Source organism: Ursus arctos, unplaced genomic scaffold, assembly GCF_023065955.2.
Source record: "Ursus arctos isolate Adak ecotype North America unplaced genomic scaffold, UrsArc2.0 scaffold_25, whole genome shotgun sequence".
Classification (NCBI taxonomy): Eukaryota; Metazoa; Chordata; class Mammalia; order Carnivora; family Ursidae; genus Ursus; species Ursus arctos.
Window position 1 is genome coordinate 19,911,199 of NW_026622930.1, and position 5,384 is coordinate 19,916,582.

The 5,384-nt window shown below is 37.5% G+C and overlaps 1 pseudogene; it reads right to left on the reverse strand.

The window, feature by feature from the left end:
* Positions 1 to 218: 218 nt before the first annotated feature.
* Positions 219 to 1,085, reverse strand: LOC113270411 (zinc finger protein 346-like; annotated as a pseudogene).
* Positions 1,086 to 5,384: the final 4,299 nt, after the last annotated feature.

Here is a 5,384-nt window from a genome sequence, read left to right on the forward strand (position 1 = left end):
TCGAGTCCACCCCTTTCCCCTGTCCTGACCTACAGGGCGCATTCCAAAGGGGAAGAGCAAGGGTGGATTTGCCTGGACCAATCAGATGCTATCTGTGGCCCACTCCTGCCTTAGGCCTATGAGTTCTCCAGGTACAAGAAAGGAGGAAAAGGGCTGACCATGGTCATGGGAAGCAAGATCACAGCTGGTTCAACCTCAGGTGCTGAATGGAAACACCTCTAGTCTTCCAAGGTGGTTAAGTCTTTCTAGAAGGGCTACCTTTGCACTGGAATCTGGCCCAGAGGTGATGCCATCGGTTTGGTGACTGGTTCTTGTGTTTGAAGCAACTGATACGAGCTTGATACTGTTCTTTGGAGTTCAGCAGGATCTTACACATCTCGCAGGGGTAGCCCCGCCCAGCTGATGAGTCAGTGACAGCAGGGTCTGCAGCTGCCCATAGTGTGCCATGAGTTTGAGCTCAGTTTCCTATTTCCTGTGTTTCTTGCCCATATAATGTTGCCCATAATGGCCATGACAGGGCCGTTGAAAGTCGCTTGGCAGAGGCTGCAGAACTTGTCTGGGTCTATCACCTCTATTCTGGTGCAACCTTCCACCTTGGTGGACTGCTGCTTCGGCCTTAAGTTCTTTGCATGGGTCTTCCCCAGGTAATGCCACTGGTCCCCAATGGGGGATGAGAAGGTGGTGTTACAAATATCTTTGCTTCTGCTGGTCTTCTGATCTGAGTCTAGATTCTAGTCAAGGCTAGGTGTGTCTCCCTCAAAGCCCATTCTCTTAACCACAGCAACTTCTCTTTCCACCCCTAAGCCACATCCAGCTTTAACAGGGAGTACAGGGATAAAGACAGATGCTAACCTCAGAAACTGACTTGTAATGAACAGCATCAAGTCAGTGCCTATTAGAGTAATTGTTTCCCTTGGGTTTCTCCAGGACTGTGAATCTGTATATCCATCTCTCCTCCCTGGATTGCAACTCAGCCTTGGCTCGCCATGATTTCTTTTCCAGCCGCTAACCTGTGCACCGTGGCACTGCACACTGTCTGGCTGTCCCGTGGAGAGGACCATGGCATCTGACAAAATGCAGGTCATTTCTCTGAATGAGCATTATTCATTTCTGTCGGGTACATTCAGAGGTAGCAGCCTGCACTTCTCTCACTGGGCTGCTAAGAGGAACTGCAGAGCATGAGCAGACATTTTAAAAATCAAAACACTACGCTGCATTCTCCCACGTTGAGTAAGGCATGTCAATTCATCTCAGGGAGACTCCTGGGAGAGAAGTTTTGTAAACACCCTCCGGTGGCCCCTGGGTCCTAATTTAAAATATTTCTGTTCTATTTTATACCAGAACTTGCTGTTTTGTCTCTGAACCAAACCCATGGCTTCTATTCAGTAAGGACGGGAGAAGGAGCACGGCCATTTTGTATTTATTCTCCTTTAACAATAGACTTAAACTGAAAGGCTCCTCAAGTTGGAAAAAGGTCAGGGTAGAGCAGAATTCTCCAAAATATGATTGTTTCTACTTATAAAATATCGTTGTGTTACCCATTAAACCTATTTGGGTCCCTTTATTTCCATATGAATTTGAAGATCAGCTTTTCGAATTCTGCAAAAAAGAGAGTGCTTTGAATCTATAGATCAATTTGGGGAATAACATCATCTTTAAGATATTATCTTCTACTCTACGAACATAGATGTCTTTCCATTCATTTACTTCTTTTTAAATTTCATTTTACAATGTTTTATGGATTTTCATGTGAAAGTTTCACAGACTTCTGTTTAATTTATTCATACAGCTCATTTCATTTGACACTCTTGTAAATAAAATTGTTTCTTAATTTCATTTTTAGAATGTTCATGGTTGGTGTATAGAAATATTAAACATTTTTGTATATTGATCTTGTATCTAGAAACCTTGTTGAAATATTTTATTAATTCTGGTGTTTTTCATGAATTCTTGAGGATTTTCTACATACAAAATCATCATTTGAGAATAGATGATTCTCATTTCCAATCTAGATGCCTTCCTTCCTTCCTTCCTTTCCTTCCTTTTGCTAAATTGGCATATGAGATGAAAATAGTTTTAATTGTCCATTTCCAACCTGTATGTTATTTACTTCTTTTTCTTGTCTAATTGCCTGGTTAGAATATGCAGTGTGATATTAAATACAAGTAGCGAGACCAGGAATCTTGTCTTGTTTCTGATCTGGTGCAGAAAGATATTCAGTCTTTCACCATTAAGTATGATGTTAGCTGTGGGTTTTCCTGGAAGTTCTCTTCTATTCCTAGGTCAACAAGTGTTTTTGTCATGAAACAGTGTTTGATTTTGTCAAATTATTTTTCTACATTTATTGAGATTACCATGTAGTTTGTGTCCTTTATTCTACTAATATGGCATATTATGCTGACTGGTTTTCACATGTTGAAACAATCTAGCATTCCCTGGATAAATCTCACTTGGTCTTTGTATAGAATCCTTTCTGTATGCTGCAGGATTCAATTTACTAGCATTTTGTTGAGGATTTTGTGTTGATATTTGTAACGAATATTGGTCTTTAGTTTTCTTCCTCCTGTAATATCTTTGGTATTGGTATCAGAGTAATTGTTCTCCAATATTTTTTTTGGAAGAGTTTGTGAAGGACTGGCATTATTTGTACTTTAATTATTTGGCAGAATTCATCAGTGAATTCTAGACTTTTCCTTGTAGGAAGGTGTTAATGTACTAATTTTTAAATTTGTTTTAGGGCTATTCAGATTTTCTATTCTTGGGTTTTAGTAGTTTGCAGTTTTTCTGGGGTTTTGTCCCTTTCATCTAAATTACCTAACTTGTTGATATTCAGTTGTTCATAGTGTCCTCTTATAATCATATGTATTTCTGTAAGGTCAGTAATGATGTCTTCTTTTTAAGTCCTGATTTAGCAACTTGAATCTTCTGCATTTTTTTTTCCTTGGTCAATCTAGGCTTGTCAATTTTATCTTTTCAAAGAAACAAATACGGGTTTTGTTGACTTTTTTCTATCTTCTACTTCATTTATTTCCACTCTAATCTTTATTATTTTCTCCATTCTTTTCACTTTGGATTTAGCGTCCATTTTTTCAAGTTTCTTAGTATTATGTCACTGATTTGAGGTCTTTCTCACTCTTTTTTTCTAACTTTTTAATGTAAGCACTCATAAGTATAAATCTCCCTTTGAGCACTTCTTTAGATGTATTCCGTAATTTTTGATATCTTGTATTATCATTTTCTTTCATCTCAAAGTATTTTCTATTTACTCTTTACATACATTTCTCCTTTCATCCATTGTTATTTTAGAAGTGTGTTAATTTTCACATACTTATGAATTTTTAAAAATTTAATAATTTTGTTTTTAATTTCTAAATTCAGCCCATTGTAGTCAGAGAACACACTTTGTATGATTTCATGCCTTTTAAATTTATTCTGGCTTGTTCTTTGGCATAATATGTGGTCTGTCCTGGAGAATGTTCCATGTGCACTTGAGAACTGTGTATTCTGTTGTTGAATGAGTGTTCTATGTATGTCTGTTAAATTTAATTGCCTTGCAGTGTTGTTCACTTCTTTTATTTCCTTGATGGTCTCTCTGGTTATTCCATCAATTGTTGGAAATGGGGTATTGAGTTCTACAACTATGATTGTTGAATTATCTATTTTCCCTTCAATTGTATCACTTCTTGCTTCATGTATTCCAGGCTTCATTATTAGGTGCATATACATTTATAATGTTATGTTTCCTTGATGGATTGGCCCTTTTTGTCATTATAAATGTCATATTTTTAATCTCTAATAATAATTTTTACCTTAAAAGTCTTTTTAATTTGGTATTAGTAAGCCACTTTTATTCTCTTTTATTTACAGTTTGCATAGTATATCTTTTTCCATCCTTGTCTTTTTTTTTTTTTTTTTTTTTTTTTAGGGAGGGAGAGAGAGAGAGAGAGAGAGCATGCATGCACAAGTGGGGATGGAGGAGGGGAGAAGGACAGGGAGGGGGAATCTTAAGCAGGCTCTAAGCTCAATGTGGAGCCCAACGCAGGGCTTGATTTCACAGCCCTGAGACCATAACCTAAGTCAAAATCAAGAGTTGAACACTTAACTGACTAAGCCACCCAGATGCCCCTCTATCCTTGTAATTTAGATAGATATATATATATCTATATATGATATATATAGATAGCATAATTCCATCAACTCTGCCTTTTGTTTCTCATTCCCCAGATTCTCCTTTGAAGATTTCTGGCCATCTTCTTATTTGCTTCAATTGCCTTAGCCACTTCAGGCATCTACAGTGTTAAACAACTGCCACTGATTTATGTATGTGTGTGTGTATGTGTGTGACAAATGTCCTGGGGATAGAGCTTTCCTCATCAAGTAAGCTCTGAGTCATAATGAATAAAGACAGATTCTGCCAATATAGACAAGATCAGGAAGCTGCCAAACAGATCAAGTAGTAAAAGTTCTCTGGGGATGAAGCTCTTTGAGGAGCTCCAAATCCATTCTGCTCCCTCTGGTGAGTGTTAAGCTGCTGATTTTCACATCTGTTATGGTTCCATAAGTTGCTATATTCAAGACCATCTCAGGGTAGCTTTTTACTCCTAACCCACTTCTTTTCTGGGGAAGACTTGACCAACACTCATCCAAGTTGCTATTTAGTGACATACACTCTGACACTCTTCAAGTTCTAAATAAGGGAAAATGGCTACTTTGGTTTCTTTAAGTTAAGGCCTTGAATGTAGTTTAATTGTTTGACCTGAAAAGAAATAAAACTTTTCTGCTGATAGGAAGGAAGGAAGGAAGGAAGGAAGGAAGGAAGGAAGGAAGGAAGGGAGGAAGGAAAGAAGGAAGGAAGGAAGGAAGGAAGGAAGGAAGGAAGGAAGGAAGGAAGGAAGGAAGGAAGGAAGGGTGATTACCTAAAAAAAGTCTACTTGTTTATGTATCATGCTCACTCAAGCTCCCATGAAAGAGCCTTTGCTATCTTCAGCCAAGTTAGACTTGCTAAATTTCAATATTTTTCTGTAAGCTATATAAATTCTTTAAAAATTCTTGTCCACAGTCTTCTTCATAGCAAGCACTCTAATTATGTCAGTAATGCACCTTTGGACTTTAAACTGGTTTTTCTGAATGTCCAGGGCTTAAAGGTGAAGAAATGACACTATATCCCAGAAAATTGTATATTTTATGCTCTCCTTTTAAAAATGAATAACTATCATTTAGTCTATTTTTAAGCATAGTTCTTTGTACACCTATACTTTCTCCCAACTTCATTGCTAAATGACCTACTATCACCTGAAGTTAAGAACTTTGGGAAATAGTGTCTTGACAGCATTTTAAAACACCACCAGGATGTTAAAAATAACTCAGCTTTTCTTAAAGTCAAC